This window comes from Bufo bufo, chromosome 3, assembly GCF_905171765.1.
Source record: "Bufo bufo chromosome 3, aBufBuf1.1, whole genome shotgun sequence".
NCBI classification, from domain to species: domain Eukaryota; kingdom Metazoa; phylum Chordata; class Amphibia; order Anura; family Bufonidae; genus Bufo; species Bufo bufo.
The window spans coordinates 197,464,798-197,487,786 of NC_053391.1; positions in this window are offsets into that span (position 1 = coordinate 197,464,798).

Consider the following 22,989-nt stretch of genomic DNA (forward strand, 5'->3'; position numbering starts at 1 on the left):
TGACTTTCCGAAGCCAGCAGGGACAAATGCAACCTACTACTACCTACTACTACTACTGGCTGGATATCTGGTCCTGATACTACCCATATTCTTGCTCTTGGTATTTTGTTTGGAACCCTTCCATATTCCTGACATTCTTGGGCCTAAATGTATGTAGTCACACAAAGTATGAAATGGTTTGCAAATCTGGTTTCTGGAACTTAAAGACATGTAGGCGCCATACAATTTACTTCCCTTTCCACAAACAAATTGAAGACACTGTTAATGACTAGAGATGTCCCAAACTATTCGCCGGCGAACAGTTCCCGGCGAACAAAGCTTGTTCGCGTTTGCCGCGGCGGGCGAACATATGCGATGTTCGGTCCGCCCCCTATACATCATCATTGAGCAAACTTTGACCCTGTACCTCACAGTCAGCAGACACATTCCAGCCAATCAGCAGCATACCCTCTCTCCCAGACCCTCCCACCTCCAATCAAAAAGCAAGGACAGCATCCATCTTAGATTCATTCTGAAGCTGCAGTGTTAGTGAGAGCAGGGAGAGTGCTGCTGCTGCTGAATTAATAGGGAAATCGTTAGCTAGGCCAGTGTTCTGTGTCCACTCCAGTCCTCAAAGATTCATCTGATCTGCTGTAAGGACAGCGTCCTGACAGCACCCCAAAAAGCCCTTTTTAGGGCAAGTACATCAGTCAGCTTTTTTTTTTCTTTTTTCTCTGTAATATAATTGCAGTTGCCTGCCAGCGTGTGTCAGGCCCACAGAGTGTACTGTGCCCACTACTGCCAGTGCCCACCACTCATATGTGGTGTCACAGTAGCTTGCATTTAAAACAGTAAAATATTTTTTTCTCTGTAATATAATTGCAGTTGCCTGCCAGCGTGTGTCAGGCCCACAGAGTGTACTGTGCCCACTACTGCCAGTGCCCACGACTCATATCTGGTGTCACAGTAGCTTGCATTTAAAACAGTAAAACAATTTTTTCTCTGTAATATAATTGCAGTTGCCTGCCAGCGTGTGTCAGGCCCACACCATGTACTGTGCCCACTACTGCCAGTGCCCACCACTCATATCTGGTGTCACAGTAGCTTGCATTTAACCCCTTAATGACTTAGGGCTTACCGGTACGCCCTATTTCTCGAATCCTTAAGGACTCAGGGCGTACCGATACGTCCTAAGTTTAAATCGCGATTGCGGCGCCGCGGGGGTTAATCCAAATAGGATGCCGGCTGAAATCATTCAGCCGGCATCCTGTCACAACGCCAGGGGGGTCATGTGACCCCCCCGTATCGGCGATCGCCGCAAACCCCAGGTGAATTCAGACCTGCGGTTTGCTGCGCTTTCTGCAGTTTCTTATTCCCGCGGTCCCTGACCGCGGGGATCAGAAACTTTAACATGCCCAAAATATAGATTTTCACCCCCCCCCCTGCACCCCTACAGTGATTTTATGGCGACGGGTGGTGCAGGGGGGAGTTGCGGGCAGTGCGGGAGGCGGGCAATGCGGCAGGTGGGATTGCGATCCCCCGCCCGCCTCCTCTTGAATAATCATTGGTGTACAGTGGTTATACCAGAGTGTCAGCACATTGCTGACACTCTGGTATAAACGGCTGACATCTGTGAAGATGTCAGCCGTTTAACCCTTTCCATACCGCGGTCCGTACGGACCGCTGTATGGAAAAGGTTAACAGTCAGGGTCAGGGAGCTCCCTCCCTCTCCCATCGGGGGGCTGCTGTGCTTTTGCAGCCCCCCGATAGGATGGGGTCACAGAGGGAGGGAGCCCCCCTCCTTACCCTTCCCCGTCTGCTCAGTTGTGGCCACAACCGAGCAGACGGGGAAGGTTCCCATAGATCTGTTAAGACAAAGTGTAAGTAAAATACAGTACAATACACTATATAGTGTACTGTACTGTATAATACAGACATCAGACCAACTGGATCTTCAAGAACCAAGTGGGTCTGGGTCAAAAAAATGTAAAAAAAAAGTGAAAAAAGTAAAGATAAAAAAACACACATTTATCACTAAATTAAAATTTAAAAAATAAAATACACTACACATATTAGGTATCGCTGTGTCCATAACGACTTGATCTATAAAACGGTCATGTTACTTTCTCTGCACGGTGAACGCCATAAAAATAAAAAAATTAAAACTATGAGAAAATTGAAATTTTGCCCACCTTACTTATCAAAAAAGGTAATAAAAGTGATCAAAAAAGTCGCATGTACGCCAAAATAGTACCAATCAAACCGTTATCTCATCCCGCAAAAATCATACCCTACCCAAGATAATCGCCCAAAAACTGAAAAAACTATGGCTCTTAGACTATGGAAACACTAAAACATAATTTTTTGGGTTTCAAAAATGAAATCATTGTGTAAAACTTACATAAATAAAAAAAAAGTATGCATATTAGGTATCGCCGCGTTCGTATAGACCGGCTCTATAAATATATCACATGACCTAACCCCTCAGATGACCACCGTAAAAAAATAAAAATAAAAACGCTGTAAAAAAAGCAATTTTTTGTCAATTTAAGTCACAAAAAGTGTAATAGCAAGCGATCAAAAAGTCATATGCACCTCAATATAGTGCCAATCAAACCGTCATCTCATCCCACAAAAAATGAGACCCTAACTAAGATAATCGCCCAAAAACTGAAAAAACTATGGCTCTCAGACTATGGAGACACTGAAACATGATTTTTTTTGTTTAAAAAATGAAATCATTGTGTAAAACTTACATAAATAAAAAAAATTGTATACAGTCGTGGCCAAAAGTTTTGAGAATTACATAAATATTGGAGATTGGAAAAGTTGCTGCTTAAGTTTTTATAATAGCAATTTGCATATACCCCAGAATGTTATGAAGAGTGATCAGATGAATTGCATAGTCCTTCTTTGCCATGAAAATTAACTTAATCCCCAAAAAAACTTTCCACTGCATTTCATTGCTGTCATTAAAGGACCTGCTGAGATCATTTCAGTAATCGTCTTGTTAACTCAGGTGAGAATGTTGACGAGCACAAGGCTGGAGATCATTATGTCAGGCTGATTGGGTTAAAATGGCAGACTTGACATGTTAAAAGGAGGGTGATGCTTGAAATCATTGTTCTTCCATTGTTAACCATGGTGACCTGCAAAGAAACGCGTGCAGCCATCATTGCGTTGCATAAAAATGGCTTCACAGGCAAGGATATTGTGGCTACTAAGATTGCACCTCAATCAACAATTTATAGGATCATCAAGAACTTCAAGGAAAGAGGTTCAATTCTTGTTAAGAAGGCTTCACGGCATCCAAAAAAGTCCAGCAAGCGCCAGGATCGTCTCCTAAAGAGGATTCAGCTGCGGGATCGGAGTGCCACCAGTGCAGAGCTTGCTCAGGAATGGCAGCAGGCAGGTGTGAGGGCATCTGCACGCACAGTGAGGCGAAGACTTTTGGAAGATGGCCTGGTGTCAAGAAGGGCAGCAAAGAAGCCACTTCTCTCCAAAAAAAACATCAGGGACAGATTGATCTTCTGCAGAAAGTATGGTGAATGGACTGCTGAGGACTGGGGCAAAGTCATATTCTCCGATGAAGCCTCTTTCCGATTGTTTGGCGCATCTGGAAAAAGGCTTGTCCGGAGAAGAAAAGGTGAACGCTACCATCAGTCCTGTGTCATGCCAACAGTAAAGCATCCTGAGACCATTCATGTGTGGGGTTGCTTCTCATCCAAGGGAGTGGGCTCACTCACAATTTTGCCCAAAAACACAGCCATGAATAAAGAATGGTACCAAAATACCCTCCAATAGCAACTTCTTCCAACAATCCAACAACAGTTTGGTGAAGAACAATGCATTTTCCAGCACGATGGAGCACTGTGCCATAAGGCAAAAGTGATAACTAAGTGGCTCGGGGACCAAAACGTTGACATTTTGGGTCCATGGCCTGGAAACTCCCCAGATCTTAATCCCATTGAGAACCTGTGGTCAATCCTCAAGAGGCGGGTGGACAAACAAAAACCCACTAATTCTGACAAACTCCAAGAAGTGATTATGAAAGAATGGGTTGCTATAAGTCAGGAATTGGCCCAGAAGTTGATTGAGAGCATGCCCAGTCGAATTGCAGAGGTCCTGAAAAAGAAGGGCCAACACTGCAAATACTGACTCTTTGCATAAATGTCATGTAATTGTCGATAAAAGCCTTTGAAACGTATGAAGTGCGTGTAATTATATTTCACTACATCACAGAAACAACTAAAAACAAAGATCTAAAAGCAGTTTAGCAGCAAACTTTGTGAAAACTAATATTTGTGTCATTCTCAAAACTTTTGGCCACGATTGTACATATTAGGTTTCGCCGCGTCCGTGACAAGCTGCTATATAAAAATACCACATGATCCAACCTGTCAGATGAATGTTGTAAATAACAAAAAAAAATGGTGCCAAAAAAGCTATTTCTTGTTATCTTGCCTCACAAAAAGTGTAATATAGAGCAACCAAAAATCATATGTACCCTAAACTAGTACCAACAAAACTGCCACCCTATCCCGTAGTTTCTAAAATGGGGTCACTTTTTGTGGAGTTTCTACTCTAGGGGTGCATCAGGGGGGCTTCAAATGGGACATGGTGTCAAAAAAACCAGTCCAGCAAAATCTGCCTTCCAAAAACCGTATGGCATTCCTTTCCTTCTGCGCCCTGCCGTGTGCCCGTACAGCGGTTTACGACCACATATGGGGTGTTTCTGTAAACTACAGAATCAGGTCCATAAATAATGAGTTTTGTTTGGCTGTTAACCCTTTCTTTTTAACTGGAAAAAATTATTAAAATGGAAAATCTACCAAAAAAGTGAAATTTTGAAATTGTATCTCTATTTTCCATTATATCTTGTGCAACACCTAAAGGGTTAACAAAGTTTGTAAAATCAGTTTTGAATACCTTGAGGGGTGTAGTTTATAGAATGGGGTCATTTTGGGGTGGTTGCTATTATGTAAGCCTCGCAAAGTGACTTCAGACCTGAACTGGTCCCTAAAAATTGTTTTTTTGAAAATTTCAGAAAAATTTCAAGATTTGCTTCTAAACTTCTAAGCCTTGTAACATCCCCAAAAAATAAAATGTCATTCCAAAATGATCCAAACATGAAGTATACATATGGGGAATGTAAAGGAATAACTATTTTTGGAGGTATTACTATGTATTATAGAAGTAGAGAAATTGAAACTTGGAATTGCAATTTGTTACAAATTTTTGGTAAATTTGGTAATTTTTTAAAATTAAATTTTTTTTTTTTTTTACCGTGTCATGAAGTACACTATGTGACAAAAAAACTATCTCAGAATGGCCTGGATAAGTCAAAGCGTTTTAAACTTATCAGCACTTAAAGTGACACTGGTCAGATTTGCAAAAAATGCCCAAGTCCTTAAGGTGAAATAGGGCTGATTCCTTAAGGGTTTAAAACAGTAAAATATTTTTTTCTCTGTAATATAATTGCAGTTGCCTGCCAGCGTGTGTGTCAGGCCCACAGAGTGTACTGTGCCCACTACTGCCAGTGCCCACCACTCATATCTGGTGTCACAGTAGCTTGCATTTAAAACAGTAAAACAATTTTTTCTCTGTAATATAATTGCAGTTGCCTGCCAGCGTGTGTGTCAGGCCCACAGCGTGTACTGTGCCCACTACTGCCAGTGCACTGCCCACCACTCATATCTGGTGTCACAGTAGCTTGCATTTAAAACAGTAAAAAAAAAATTCTCTGTAATATAATTGCAGTTGCCTGCCAGCGTGTGTGAGGCCCACAGCGTGTACTGTGCCCACTACTGCCAGTGCCCACCACTCATATCTGGTGTCACAGTAGCTTGCATTTAAAAGAGTAAAATAATTTTTTCTCTGTAATATAATTGCAGTTGCCTGCCAGATTGTGTGTCAGGCCCACAGAGTGTACTGTGCCCACTACTGCCAGTGCCCACCACTCATATCTGGTGTCACAGTAGCTTGCATTTAAAACAGTAAAACAATTTTTTTCACTGTAATATAATTGCAGTTGCCTGCCAGCGTGTGTGTCAGGCCCACAGAGTGTACTGTGCCCACTACTGCCAGTGCCCACCACTCATATCTGGTGTCACAGTAGCTTGCATTTAAAACAGTAAAACAATTTTTTCTCTGTAATATAATTGCAGTTGCCTGCCAGCGTGTGTGTCAGGCCCACAGAGTGTACTGTGCCCACTACTGCCAGTGCCCACCACTCATATCTGGTGTCACAGTAGCTTGCATTTAAAACAGTAAAACAATTTTTTCTCTGTAATATAATTGCAGTTGCCTGCCAGCGTGTGTCAGGCCCACAGAGTGTACTGTGCCCACTACTGCCAGTGCCCACCACTCATATCTGGTGTCACAGTAGCTTGCATTTAAAAGAGTAAAATTATTTTTTCTCTGTAATATAATTGCAGTTGCCTGCCAGATTGTGTGTCAGGCCCACAGAGTGTACTGTGCCCACTACTGCCAGTGCCCACCACTCATATCTGGTGTCACAGTAGCTTGCATTTAAAACAGTAAAACAATTTTTTCTCTGTAATATAATTGCAGTTGCCTGCCAGTGTGTGTCAGGCCCACAGTGTGTACTGTGCCCACTACTGCCAGTGCCCACCACTCATATCTGGTGTCACAGTAGCTTGCACGCATAGTACCACTAATCTAAAAAAAAATGACAGGTAGAGGCAGGCCACCCCGCAGGGGCCGTCGTGGTCGTGGTGCTGTGATTTCCTTTGGCCCTAGAATAATGCCCAGTGTTTAGAGGCCATGTACCCTGAACTCGAAAAGTTCTGAGGACATAGTTGACTGGATAACACAGGACACCCAATCTTCTACAGCTTCCGCTCGGAACCTTGACGCACCATCCTCCTCCAGCTCAGCTTCGGGCACCTCTCAAGTTACCACTCGCCCGCCTGCCGCCACCACCAACACTAGCACCACAGCTGCTTCACTTGATCTGTCAGAGGAGTTATTTACACTTCAGTTGTAAGAAATGAGTGATGCGCAACCATTATTGCCAGAGGATGTAGATAACAGGGATATGTCTCAGTCAGGCAGCATTACACACATGGACGTACAGTCTGATGATGATGATGTTGTACCCGCTGCTGCTTCCTTTGCTGAGTTGTCAGATACAAGTGAAGCGATTGATGATGACGATGTGTCCGTGGATGTCACGTGGGTGTCACGTGGGTGCCCGCTCGAAGAGAAGAAGAACAGGGGGAAAGTTCAGATGGGGAGACAGAGAGGAGGAGGAGACGAGTTGGAAGCAGGGGGAGGTCGTCGCAAGGAGCTAGTGGCACAGTCAGACAGCATGTATCGGCACCCGGGGTCAGCCATACAGCACGCCAATCAACGCATGCTGTTGCCACCACCAGAATGCGTCATTGCAAAGCTCAGCAGTGTGTCATTTTTTTTGTGTGTCTGCCTCTGATAACAGCGATGCCATTTGCAACCTGTGCCAAAAGAAACTGAGTCGTGGGAAGTCCAACACCCACCTAGGTACAACTGCTTTGCGAAGGCACATGATCTCACATCACAAATGCCTATGGGATCAACACATGATGAGTACAAGCAGCACACAAACTCAAAGCCACCATCCTCCTCCTGGTCCAGCATCTTCAGCCATATCAACCACTGCTGTCCTCCTTGCCCCCTCTCAACCATCCGCCACTCCGCCTCTCACCTTCAGCAGTTCCTGCTCATCTGCCCACAGTCAGGTGTCTGTCAAGGAAATGTTTGAGCGTAAGAAGCCAATGTCACAGAGTCAACCCCTTGCCCAGCGTCTGACAGCTGGCTTGTCGGAACTCTTAGCCCACCAGCTTTTACCATACAAGCTGGTGGAGTCTGAGGCCTTCAAAAAATTTGTAGCTATTGGGACACCGCAGTGGAAGGTATCCGGACAAATTTTTTTTTTCACAAAAGGCAAACCCCAACCTGTACTCTATTGTGGAAAAGGAAGTCATGGCATGTCTGGCACACAGTGTTGGGGCAAGGGTCCATCTGACCACTGATACCTGGTCTGCAAAGCACAGTCAGGGCAGGTATATCACGTACACTGCGCATTGGGTAAACCTGCTGACGTCTGCCAAGCATGGAATGCGTGTCTCTGCAGAGGAGTTGGTGACACCGCCACAACTTGCAGGCAGTCCTGCTGCCACCTCCTCTACTCCTTCTACTCCATCCTCTTCGCTAACCTCCTCGGCTGAGTCCTCTTCTGCTGCTGCGTCATGCTCCACATCAACAGCACCACCCCAGCTCCCCAGGGGCTATTTTACATCCCGGATACGACAGTGTCACGCCGTCTTGTGGTTGACTTGCCTGAAAGCAGAGAGTCACACCGTACCAGCACTCCTGTCCGCCCTGAACGCACAGGTGGATCAGTGGCTGACTCCGCACCAACTGGAGATTGGCAAAGTGGTGTGTGACAACGGAAGCAATTTGTTGGCGGCATTGAATTTGGGCAAGTTGACACATGTGCCGTGCATGGCACATGTGTTGAATCTGATCGTACAACGCTTTGTGCATAAGTACCCAGGCTTACAGGATGTCCACAAGCAGGCCAGAAAGGTGTGTGGCCATTTCAGGGGTTCCTACACGGCCATGGCGCACTTTTCCGATATTCAGCGGTGAAACAACATGCCAGTGAGGCGCTTGATTTGCGACAGCCCGACACGTTGGAATTCAACACTCCTAATGTTCGACCCCCTGCTCCAACAAGAAAAAGCCGTCAACGAGTATTTGTATGACCGGGGTGCTAGGACAGCCTCTGCAGAGCTGGGTATTTTTTTGCCACGTTACTGGACGCTCATGCGCAATGCCTGTAGGCTCATGCGTCCTTTTAAGGAGGTGACAAACCTAGTCATTCGCACCGAAGGCACTATCAGCGACTTCATCCCATTTGTTTTCTTCCTGGAGCGTTCCCTGCAAAGAGTGCTGGATCAGGCCGTAGATGAGCATGAAGAGGAAGAGTTGTGGTCACCATCACCACCAGAAACAGCCTTATCAGCATCGCTTGCTGGACCTGCGGCAACGCTGGAAGAGGAGTCTGAGGAAGAGGAGTCAGAGGAGGAATGTGGCTTTGAGGAGGAGGAAGACCAACCACAGCAGGCTCGTTGTCACCTATCTGGTACCCGAGTTGTTGTACGTGGCTGGGGGGAAGAACAGACCTTCAATGAGATCAGTGAGGACGAGGAACGGGACATGAGTAGCTCGGCATCCAACCTTGTGCAAATGGGGTCTTTCATGCTGTCATGCCTGTTGAGGGACCCTCGTATAAAAGGGCTGAAGGAGAACGACCTGTACTGGGTGGCCACGCTACTAGACCCCCGGTATAAGCAGAAAGTGCCTGAAATGTTACCAAATTACCGGAAGTCAGTTCCAAAACAAGTTAAAAAGTATGCTTTAAACAATGTATAAGGGTGAAGTCACAGCACAATGGGAATCTAACAGGGGAAGAGGTGAAAGTAATCCTCCTCCTACCACGACCACGCCGGCAAGGACGCAACGCTTTACAGACGTGTTGTTGATGGAGGACATGCAGAGCTTTTTAAGTCCTACGCATTGCCACAGCCATTCAGGGTCCACCCTCAGAGAACGACTCGACCAACAGGTAGAAGACTACCTCGCCTTAACTGCAGATATCGACACTCTGAGGAGCGATGAACCCCTTGACTACTGGGTGTGCAGGCTTGACCTGTGGCCTAAGCTATCCCAACTTGCGATAGAACTTCTGGCCTGCCCCGATTCAAGTGTCCTGTCAGAAAGGACCTTTAGCGCAGCAGGGGGTATTGTCACTGAGAAGAGAAGTCGCCTAGGTCAAAAAAGTCTAGATTACCTCACCTTTATTAAGATGAATGAGGCATGGATCCTGAACGGACTGACAGTGGGGGATGCATTTGACTAAAAAAGGCCTGATGAGAGGCCTTGGGCTAAAAATGGTCCACACGCTGCTGTATTTAATCTCTGCATGCCGGATGACTTTCGTGACTTCTCCGCCACCAACTTGGGTTCAAGCCGCAATGTTTTAGTGCACTTTTTGCCTGGAAAACATCAATTCTTTCCGGCCGCTGCTATAGCAGCGGCTGCAATAATACCTAATTTTTACAGGCATGTGTACATGCCTAATTTTTCTGGCCTCTGGTGCTGCACTGTGGCTGCAAAAACAAAACAAAAAAAAGGCACATACATGTGTCAATTCCCCTTCGTGATCGTTACCTTGTTGTGGTGAAGGGGCTTGCGTATCACAATGAAGCGATCACCTCTATGAGTGTGTTGGCAATGGCAATGTTGGCACACCCCAGATGATAAGGTCGTTGCTTCATTGTGAACAGACCAAAAGCGATCGGCTGGATAATTTTGCATAGAAAAAACATGAATTTTCTTTGTGATCATCTAAGGTGATCATTAAAGCCTACTAGGCCAACAATGGGCCCACACTGCAGAATCATTGTTTTCTGGGTCACTTAACTGTCACTAAACTACCTCAGCACGACCATAGGCTTTGAAAAACCGCCATCGCCTGCAATCTCCCAAATGTGCGCACGGGCACAGTCATCACTACACCAAGATTGACGCATAGAGGAATAAAATTTATGTCATGAGTGTTTCAACTATTGACAACTCTTTGCAGTTGTCTAAAATCTATTTGATACACGTCCCCTGATAGGGGACGTAACAGGGATTAAACTGATAAGAATAGTACTACTTAAAGGGCTTCTGTCACCCCCAAAACACATTTATTTATTTTTTGGGCTTGTTAAAATCCTTATTGAACGAATATTCCCTATATAGGGCTCTTACCTTTGTCTGTGGCTTCGTTTCCGTAAAAATTGATCTTTTAAAATATGCACTGAGGGAGTGCTGAGGAGGCGAGCCTCCTTCTCTCAGAGCGCCTGCGCCGAATGAAGACAGGCGCAGGATTTGAAATGCTGACAGGGCCAGCCGGAGGAGGAGAGCGCTCGCTGGCCCTGTCAATCAACAGGAGGAGGGGCGTTTTTTTGCGGCGGCTACCAGCAAGTAGACGCCCTACTTGCTGGTAGTGAAGTCATTTGCATATTTTAAAAGATCGATTTTTAAGGAAACAAAGCCACAGACAAAGGTAAGAGCCCTATATAGGGAATATTCATTCAATAAGGATTTTAACGAGCCCAAAAAAAAAAAAAGGGGTTTTGGGGGTGACAGAAGCCCTTTAACACACCACTCATATAGGGTGGCACATTATATTGCACGGCGCACGCGCAGTGCCCCAAATTGGAAGTAGGAGGACCAACCAAGCATCTTTTTCCATCTCCCGATTCCTAAAATCTATTCCATACACCGGCCCCGGATAGGGGACATAACAGGGATTAAACTGATAGGAATAGTACTACTTAACATACCACTCATATAGGGTAGCACAGTACATTGCACGGTGCACGCGCAGTGACCCAAATTGGAAGTAAGAGGACCGACCAAGCATCTTTTTCCATCTCCCGGTTCCTAAAATCTATTCCATACAACGGCCCCTGATAGGGGACAAAACAGAGATTAAACTGGTAAGAACAGATTTTTTTAATAAAAAAAAAAGAGGACAGCCTCTGCAGAGCTGGGTATTTTTTTGGCCGCGTTACTGAACGCTCATGCACAATGGCTGTAGGCTCATGCGTCCTTTTGCGGAGGTGACAAACCTGGTCAGTCAAACCCAAGGCAACATCATCGACCTCATCCCATATGCGTTTTTTCTGGAGCGTGCCCTGCAAAGAGTGCTGCATCAGGCCGTAGATGAGCATGAAGAGGAAGAGTTGTGGTCACCATCACCACCAGAAGAAGCCTTGTCGTCGTCGATTGCTGGACCTGCGGCAACGCAGAGAGAGGAGTCTGAAGAAGAGCAGTCAGGGGAGGAAGGCAGCTTTGAGGAGGTGGAAGACCAACCACAGCAGGTGTCCTAGGGGGCTTGTTGTCACCTTTCGGGGACCCTTGGTGTTGTACGTGGCTGGGTGGAGGAAGAGACCTTCAATTACGTCAGTGAGGACAAGGAACGGGACATGTAAGTCTAGACGGATTCAGGTGTCCGCCTGCTGAGCGGAGCGGAGGACAAACGCTGCCAGACTGATGCATTCTGAGCGGATCCGCATCCACTCAGAATGCATTAGGGCTGGAAGGATCCGTTCGGGGCCGCTTGTGAGAGCCTTCAAACGGAACTCACAAGCAGAGCCCCGAACGCTAGTGTGAAAGTAGCCTAAGGCTACTTTCACACCTGCGTTAGGTGCGGATCCGTCTGGTATCTGCACAGACGGATCTGCACCTATAATGCTAACGCTTAGATCCGTTCTGAACGGATCCGTTTGCATTACCATGAACAAAAAAAAAAAATAATAATAATAATTTTTTATTTTTTTTTGTTCATGATAATGCAAACGGATCCGTTTTGACTTTACATTGAAAGTCAATGGGGGACGGATCCGTTTGAAAATTGAGCCATACTGTGTCAACTTCAAACGGATCCATCCCCATTGACTTACATTGTAAGTCTGGACGGATCCGTTTGCCTCCGCACGGCCGGTCGGACACCCGAACGCTGCAAGCTGCGTTCAGGGGTCCGCCTGCTGAGCGGAGCGGAGGACAAAGGCTGCCAGACTGATGCATTCTGAGCGGATCCGCCTCCACTCAGAATGCATTAGGACTGGACGGATCCATTCGGGGCCGCTTGTGAGAGCCTTCAAACGGAGCTCACAAGCGGACACCCGAACGCTAGTGTGAAAGTAGCCTAAGTCTGGACGGATCCGTTTGCCTCCGCACGGCCAGGCGGACACCTGAACGCTGCAAGCTGCGTTCAGGTGTTCGCCTGCTGAGCGGAGCGGAGGACAAACGGAGCCAGACTGATGCATTCTGAGCGGATCCTCATCCATTCAGAATGCATTAGGGCTGGACGGATCCGTTCGGGGTCGCTTGTGAGCCCCTTCAAACGGAACTCACAAGCGGAGCCCCGAACGCTAGTGTGAAAGTAGCCTAAGAGAAAAAATGGTAAAGATATATATGGTAAAGATATATATGGAAAAAGAAAAAATGACATCCAATGTATTTAGAATCGAATAAAATGATGTTGATAAATACTCCATGTCTGATTTTTGGAATCTCCAACTAGAAGTATAAAAACCAACCAAATATGGAGTAGGGTCATTACCACTGAAGAAGAGGAGAGACGTCCTCGAAACGCGTTTGGTTTCCTGCGATCTGAACAAAGATCTATATATGACCCAGATATAAGAAGATATCTATAACATTCTGCGGGACAACAGTGCACTGTAACCCCGATTGGATGCAACGAAACTTGAACCACAGGTAACTGGCAGAAGAAAATACAAAAGAAAAAAATCCCAAGTGCCGCTACGTCACTTCCGGAGCGACGATTTTTGTCTCCGACTCCACGAGGAACGCTGACTGAGGACCAGCCGGGACGCCGGCTCCCAACAGCTGCGAAAATACTTGGGTGACTGTCCGACACAAAGGAGAAGGTAAGCCCACATAGTGGGTTGTCACTCACACACTGTCTCAGAGTGTCGGACTAACATAAAGATAAGCCCGCACAGCGGGTTGGTATTTCACATACCCTGAAACATCAAAGGGACTGATTTCCATTAAAGTATACCCACAGAGCGGGTGTTACTAAAAATATATATTGAACTGCCGAATTTTATAGCCTGTTTGTGATATAAAAAGAAACATCATATTCAAAGCTCAATATAATTGAAACATCTAAATATTGGATCTTCTTTATCACGAACAAGAGGGAGGTTCCTTTTTTTGTTGCCGTTTTTCTCAAGGATCTGCAACATTGACAAAGTGAACTTTTCATCTTGATACATTTGTCATTATTGATACCAGACTGTGATCATTTATTAACAGTGTATTGATTTGCACATTTTATTTATTTATTTTTTAACCTTTTATGTACCCATAATAAACTTTGTGATCTGCAATTAAACCTACGACTCCATATGTTGAGAGTGCCAGTCTTCCAACATTTTGTGAAAGTAGCCTAAGTCTGGACGGATCCGTTTGCCTCCGCACGGCCAGGCGGACACCCGAGCGTTGCAAGCAGCGTTCAGGTGTCCGCCTGCTGAGCGGAGGACAAACGGTGCCAGACTGATGCATTCTGAGCGGATCCGCCTCCACTCAGAATGCATTAGGACTGGATGGATCCGTTCCGGGCCGCTTGTGAGAGCCTTCAAACGGAGCTCACAAGCGGAGCCCCGAACGCTAGTGTGAAAGTAGCCTTAGGAATGTTAGGTGATTTATGCCCTTTATGGATTAAAACCCGACTCTGCGTCAACTATGTAATTTTCCATGGGAGTTTTGCCATGGATCCCCCTCCGGCATGCCACAGTCCAGGTGTTAGTCCCCTTGAAACAACTTTTCCATCACTATTGTGGGCAGAAAGAGTCCCTGTGGGTTTTAAAATTCTCCTGCCTAATGAAGTCTATGGCGGTTCGCCCGGTTCGCCAGTTCGTGAACATTTGCGGAAATTCATGTTCGCCGTTCGCGAACGGAAAATGTTATGTTCGCGACATCTCTATTACTGACACTTGGCACAGAATAAAGTTTTCGATAGTATAAAAACGCTTAAACTGTCTGGAGATGCACCATCAAGGATTTGATGTAAACTACCCACTACCCTTTGTATTGTAACACACACATGTGCTATTTTCCCAAACTTAAACAAAAAATTATTGATTTCAATTGCCTGTAGATTTCTGTCTAGTATATCAAGATATCATTCAGAGATAAGAACTGTCCACTACCCTGTGTATTGTACAAAACAAAAACATTTTTAATTTGAACTGTGTGGAGATGCACACACACAGATTTAGGCCTACTCTCATGTTATTACTCACAGATATTATCATCCGCTACCCTACATTTGGTAAGACACACGTATGCTATTTTCCTAAAGTTTAAAATAAATAAATAAAAATCAATGTGTGGAGATGTAAAGAAAGAAGAAATGTAAATGCAGCAAGAACATACTGTTAGGCATACCCAGCTTCTCACTCCCTGGCAGACAGCTTTCCCTGCCTGTACCTATTCTACATATTTCTTTGTTTATAATGCTAGACTTTCCCTTCAATGTCCTTGGCAGTAGAATATAATCTTGATTGTGATGTTTAACTGTCCCTAAGATCGTTTTTTTTTTGTCAGACACTGCAAGACTCATCCATCCTCATTCACAGCCCAACACACAATGATGTTCTGCTCATTCTACAAGGCTATCTTCTTGCCTGCAGCAGCACTGATTGGCTCATTCAGACTGTCGGCCTGGATGCTAATCAGAGCAAGTAAGCCCCCCCCCCACTTCCTCTTAGGGTCATGTGAGCACCCTTCTTAGGCTTGAGCGAATTGAGCTTCAATTTCTTCAGAAGCTTCTCTTTTAATGCTGTTTCCGTACAGCATTAAAATGTATTGGCTGAGTGGAGCCAAACTTCATCTTGTACGAAGTTGTGCGAAACTTCGGTGAATACTGTATTCCTATCTTTGTATTTCAAAACATTTTAAAATAGTAGTCCGCACAATAGTAGTAACAGTATTACACATTACGAGATGGGTCATTGATCCAAAATAACTATCTTCAAAATTAGGCCGTATCTCGGCCATGATGTTGTTAATCTGACACATTCAGGGAAGAATCAGGTGACGTCAGGTGAGTTATTTTGAAGACACCAATTTGAACATAAGAATCACCATAAATATAAAATATATTGAGTAATTTGCTTATAACTGGGATTAGGGATGTGATTTTAAGGAAATATTACATACAGTAAACCCAGCATTGATAAATGCAAAGAATATTTAAAAAAACAAAGAAAGAAAAAACGCATCATAAAAGAAAAATCGCACAACAATCGCATCAAAAACCGCATGTACAAAAATATTTGAAAAATAGTAAAATCGCATTGACTATGAAGCATATAAGCAAATATGGGTAGTCACAGTAATAAGAAATGCCATAAAATCGATAGAATAATCATATATGTGAAAAATCCACATTCAAGGAATCCACATCTTTTCTTTCATAAGACCATTTAAGGGTATAAAAACCCACAATCCACTTGCAAGGGGTATTGCCACTGAGGAAGGGGAGAGCCATCACCGAAACGCGTCTGGTAAATGCTTCACCCCACAAGAACTTGAACCTCGATCGAACAGTGCACTGTCATCTACAAGGATTTCGAGGATATGAAAATAGACGCTCCGTACAACTTGCCTTAAACCTGCTGGGAGATTATCACTGGGAACACAACCCATGTGACCTATCATCGAGATGCCGACGTAGCAGAAGCCGGGACCCGGCCTGCAGCCGGATCCAACAAACGACTCGAAAAACCAGCTGGGTACAAGTGAAGGTAAGCCCACGAATGTGGGTCCCCGGCATTGATAATACATATTTTGTGAATACCATCAACATCGATTTTTTCGATTTGTCAATGCGATTGTTTCATACGATTTTTTATGTGGATTTTTTATACTAAAGTATATGCAAAAGATTGTGCGAAATCTTGTGAACACTCCAAATTTTTAATAATCGACCATAGATTGTTGGCAAATACATGGACTGTATTGATAAGTGGAGGAACACACCTGTGTGCCATTTGTTTGCTGCTGAGGTATATCAGTGACTATCAATATCTTGTGATACCCGCAAACTGGGTGCATTTTTATTCCAACGTAAACCATTGTGATATGTGTTAACCAGATACACAAACAATATAGCATTTATCAAGATAGGAGCCACAACTTAGGGCTCTTTCACACTTGCGTTCTTGTCTTCCGGCATAGAGTTCCGTCGTCGGGGCTCTATGCCGGAAGAATCCTGATCAGGATTATCCTAATGCATTCTGAATGGAGAGAAATCCGTTCAGGATGCATCAGGATGTCTTCAGTTCCGGAACGGAACGTTTTTTGGCCGGAGAAAATACCGCAGCATGCTGCTCTTTTTGCTCCGGCCAAGAATCCGGAACACTTGCCGCAAGGCCGGATCCGGAATTAATGCCCATTGGAAGGCATTGATCCGGATCCGGCCTTAAGCTAAACGTCGTTTCAGCGCATTGCCGGAGCCGACATTTAGCTTTTTCTGAATGGTTACCATGGCTGCCAAGACGCTAAAGTCCTGGCAGCCATGGTAAAGTGTAGTGGGGAGCGGGGGAGCAGCATACTTACCGTCCGTGCGGCTCCCGGGGCGCTCCAGAGTGACGTCAGGGCGCCCCAAGCGCATGGATCACGTGATCGCATGGATCACGTCATCCATGCGCATGGGGCGCTCTGACGTCATTCTGGAGCGCCCCGGGAGCCGCACGGACTGTAAGTATACCGCTCCCCCGCTCCCGCTCCTACTATGGCAACCAGGACTTTAATAGCGTCCTGGGTGCCATAGTAACACTGAAAGCATTTGGAAGACGGTTCCGTCTTCAAATGCTTTCAGTACACTTGCGTTTTTCCGGATCCGGCGGGCACCTCCGGCAACGGAAGTGCATGCCGGATCCCAACAACGCAAGTGTGAAAGAGGCCTTATGCGCAATAGTAGTTTCCTGCATACCAGCAGAGCAGGTTATATACCAAAGAAACACCTAGGGCATCTGCAAATTTCTGTGGACATTCACCAGTGGTCGTTTTCACATCATCAAAACCCGACCAAGGTGATTGGGAGTCACCAATTGAATCTACTGTATAGTATATTGTATTTTATTTGATATATTTTATATCACATGTACATTTTTATTGTATTGTATTTTAACTAGTACACATAGTTGTAATAAATTGTAAAGATTCCGTGTGGCTACGTATGTATTAGTGTGCCAATCTTCCATTGTCAACCACTTAATTTGAAGGGTGAATCCAATAGATTGTGCACTTTTTCGTGAGTGTGTGGTTAGTGAGCTATTTCCATCAATTTTTTTTAAAGAAACCATGCCTAAGGAAACAGAACTCTGCTCATCTATCACATGCTCGGTGCCATGAGGATACAGTGTTTGTATGTTTATTGTATTTGTGGTGTTAATTCACATTTCATGCTGCTTTGCCATTCATTCTACCTCCTGTTTGCTGTGGCATAAATTAAACTGTGCTCTGTTTGGAAACAAGAGCCTGTTGTGATGTATATTTCATTCAGTCACACAAGCAGCACCACATGCCCACATAATCCTGTCTGCTACGCTGAGCACTATTTCATGCTCCTACTGCTGTGCGCATTGTATATAGGCATACCACCATTGTATAACACTGCCTTAACCAAGATGAAAAATGCAAAACATTTTTTTCACAGCAGGGCATGCCGGCAAACTACATTAAATTCCTGGCATATGAGATATTTTTCACTGTATCTCCACTTATATGCTTCTATATTGCTTTCTCAAAGTAAAGGGTTAGCTTATATATATTTATTTTATATATAAATATATATATGCTAGCAGAAGGATCCTGCTTTGCACGGGTATATTTCATCTATTTCATTTAATGTTTGTGTGTGTCGTTAAACAATATCGACAGTATCCCCCATAACATGACCTCTACAGCACCCTGCCCCCTTAATAGTAACATCCACAGCCCCCCACCCCTTAACACTGACCCCCCACAGTGCCCCACCTCCTTAAAATGGGCCTCTTTAACAGTGAGTTGCACAGCACCCCTTGACAGTGACCTCCACAAAGTCCCACCCCCTTAACAGTGACATCTACAGCACCCGCCCCTTAATACTGACAATAGGTTACAGTTCCCTTAACTGTGACCTCCACCATTCCTTGCCCCTGAACAGAGACCTCTACAGCGACTGCCCCTTTAACAGTGACTGCCACAGAACCCTGCTCCCTTAACAATGATCTCACAGTACCCCACTACCCCTTTAATAGTGGCTTCCACATTCCCATCCTCCCTTAACAGTGACCTCCACAGTGCCCGCCACTTTAACAGTGACCTCCACAGCGGCCGCCCCTTTAGTAGTGACCTCCAGAGTACCTCTTCTCCTAAACAGTGATTTACACAATAACCCGCCCCCTTAAGTGACCTCCACAGAGCAGCGACATTACCTGTGGTGCATCTCCAGTATAATGTTAGCGCATCCGAAATATCAGTGACATTCAGTGTAAACCTGCGCTATTGTACGTATGACATACTTGCAAACATATATACCATTTAATATGTGCAAGGCGAGCAGTAAGGGAAGGGGAAGTGACGGTTGGATTGCAGCAGATAATGCTTCCATTCGGTTAAGCACCACCCTGTTTTCCACAAACTCCAGTCTCAGTAGCCAAGAGTCTGGTCAATAGAATTCTCACCCTCATACTCCTTCCACCCACCATGGAGAGTCTTGGCAAACAAGTGAACCCACACTTGGATATTGCGAGGAGCCAAGCCCGCTTGAAGAGGGACATGAGGAGATCTTGTGCCCTAATTCCCAAACTCTGGAGCATCCACAGTCAGAATAAGATGACGGTGGGGAATGGCAATTAGTGTTTCACAAGGTGGATGATGATGATGAGACACAGTTGCCATTAAGTCAACCGCAATTAGTATCTCAAGAGGATCATGATGAGGTAGTTAGGCCAATAAGTCAGGAGGATGACCAGAGTCAGGAAGTGGAGGTGGTGGACGATGAAGTCACTGACCCAACCTGGGAAGGTGGCAAGCCGAGGGAGGACAGCAGTACAGAGGGGGAGGGACCTGCAGCACCGCAACAGGCAGAAAGAGGAGGTGAGGTGGCAAAAGGGAGAAGGCGGGCCACGCCAAACAGGCCCGCAACTGTTCCCTGGAGCACCCCCTTACTGCAATCTCCCTTGCCTAGGGGTCTGGCATTTTTTTGAGGAAAGTGCGGACGATAAAAGAATTGTCATTTGCAACCTGTGCCATACCAAAATGAGAAGGGGTTTGAACACTAGCAACCTCACCACAACCAGCATGATCCGCCACATGTCATCAAAGCACCCTAATAGGTAGGCCGAATGCCTGGGTCCACAACCAGTGTCTGGGGGACACACCATTGCCTCCTCTTCCCCTGTGTTACGTGCTGGCCAATTTCCTGTCCAATACGCAGTCCCGGATGCCTCCCGCCATGCACCTGGACCTTCGCAAGCACCATCAGCTAGCACATCCACTTCTGTGTCCCAGCGCAGCATACAGATGTCTATATCCCAGGCCTTTGAACAAAAGTGTAAATACCCAGCCACCCACCCACAGACCATAGCCCCAAATGCGCAGCTTTCTAAACTGCTCGCCCTGGAAATGTTGCCATTTAGGCTTGTGGACCCTGAGGCTTTACGCCGCCTAATGGCGGCGGCTGTCCCGCGGTACTCTGTTCTCAGCCGCCAATATTTTTCACAGTGTGCAGTCCCAGCCTTACACCAGCATGTGTCCCATAACATCACCCGTGCCCTGAGCAACACAGTTATTGGGAAGGTCCACTTAACGACTGACACATGGACAAGTGCTTGTGGCCAGGGACGCTACATTTCCATGATGGCACACTAGGTGAACGTTGTGGAGGCTGGGAGCGAGTCGTACCCTGGGATGGCACAGGTGCTACCGACGCTTAGAAAGCTCACACACATACCATGCCTAGCCCACGTGTTCAACCTAGTAGTTCAGCGGTTTTTAAAAACCTATCCCAATTTGCCTGAGCTACTGGTGAAGGTGTGCCGCATGTATGCACATTTCCGCAAGAAAGCAACAGCTTCTGCCGGTCTGGCAACACTGCAGCGGCGCTTTCAATTGTCAGCTCACCGACTGTTGTGCATCGTGAGCACGTGCTGTAACTCGACGTTCCACATGTTGGCCAGACTTTGTGAGCAGCAGAGGACAGTAATGGAATACCAGCTGCAACATGGTCGTCGCCTTTCCAGTCAGCTTCCGCTCTTCACAAGCGACAAATGGGCATTGATGTCTGACCTCTGTGAGGTTTTATGCAACTTTGAGGAATCAACATAAATGGTGAGCTGCGATGCCGCTATTATCAGCATAACCATCCCACTTCTGTGTCCACTCAAACACTCGCTGCTCACAATTAAGGCGGACGCTTTGCATGTGGAAGAGGTGGAAATGGGGGAAGAAAGTACACATGGTGATAGCCAGACCACTCTCAGTTTGTCTTCTCAGCACAAATTGGATGATGAGGAGGAGCAGGAGACGGTTGCCTCTGCTACAGAGGGTACTACCCATGGAAGTTTTATTCCATCTGTTCAGCGTGGATGGATAAAAGAGGAGAAAGGGGATGAGGAGATTGAGAGTTATCCTCCTGATGAGGACAGCAAAGTCTTGTCTGTTGGGACTCTGGCACACATGGCTGACTTTATGTTAGGCTGCCTTTCCCGTGACCCTCGAGTTGTACGCATTTTGGATCAACACCGATTACTGGCTGTTCACCCTTCTCGACCCCCGCTACAAGGAGAACTTCTCATCTCTCATTCCTGTGGTGGAGAGGACAAGCGAAATGGTGCAATACCAGAAGGTTCTTGTGAGAAAATAGCTCAAATAATTCCCAGCTGGCAACGCTGGCTGCAGAGTACGTAGTTCTTTGGCCAATCGAGGAGGGGAGAAGAGGGGAACACACAGCAGTTCCAACAGAGGCAGGGCTACACTCTCCAAGGCCTGGGACAGTTTTATAACACCCTGCCAGCACCCTCAATCTGATGCGTGGCCTAGCGTCACAAGGAGGGAAACATTTTGGAAAATGGAGAGGGAGTACGTAGCAGACCGTGTCAGCGTCCTCAGTGATCCCTGTGTGCCTTACAACTATTGGGTGTCCAAGCTGGACACGTGGCGCGAACTGGCGCTCTACACTTTGGAGGTGCTGGCCCGCCCCGCCGCCAGCGTTTTGTCAGAGCGGGAATTTAGTGCTGCTGGGGGCATAATAACTGATAAGCACATCCGCCTGTCAAATGAAAATGCTGACCGGTTGACTCTTAATAAAATGAACAAGCCCTGGATTGCCCCTGAATTTTCTACTCCACCAGAGGAAAGCGGCTGAACATAAAGGCACTCTAAATGTGGCTTTTATGGTGTATTGAATACACTGTATTCCCATGCACCCCATCCACCACTAAAAAGGGTCAATCTCCCTTTTCTCGTCCTCATCCTCCATCCTATCAACATGCTTTTTAGGCTGCCCACGCTCCTGTTTTAGAAAGTCAGCTCAGCAGCGGGCCCTTACCCATAATGTTTTTAGGGTCACCAGCAGGCCCTCAACCATAATGTTTTAGAGGATCAGATCAGCAGCAGACCCTTACCCCTAAATTTTTAGATGGTTAGCTCGGCAAAAGGCCCTCACTCACAACATTTTTTAGATGGTCAGCTCGGCAGCAGGCCCTCTCCCACAATTTTTTTTAGATGGTCATCTTGGTAGCAGGCCCTCACCCCTAATGTTTTAGATAGTCAGCTCAGCAGCAGAGCACGCAGTGACTTCAACATGCCCACCTGAATCCAGAAGCCTGCAACTTGGACCTCCAGCGGTGGGAATTCAGGTGAATATTTTTTTATATTTTGTCCACAGTGAGGGCTTTGTGAATACTATGGGCACTAAATGTTTGCATTATACCTGCTGGAGCAACTGGGAGATTGGTTATAACTACAGGGGACTTTGCAAGTACTGGGGACACTGAAGAGGTCATTTTACATGGGGGCCATTATAACTGTTGAGGGGCATTATAAGTATTGCTGGAACTACAGGGGGCATTATACCTTATGGGGCACTATAGAAGGGTATTAGAACTATAGGGGGAACCACAGGAGGGTCTTATAACGACTTGGGCACAATAAAAGGATATTGTACCTATGGGGCAGAACAGGAGAGACTTATTACTACTGGGGCACTACTGAATGATATTATACGTATTTGGGGCAACACAGGAGGGCCTAATTACTACCGGTAGACTACAGGAGGGTATTATACCTATTGGGGCACCACAGGAGGGACTTATTACTACTAGGGCACTACAGGAGGGTATTAAACCTTCTGGGGCACTACAGGAG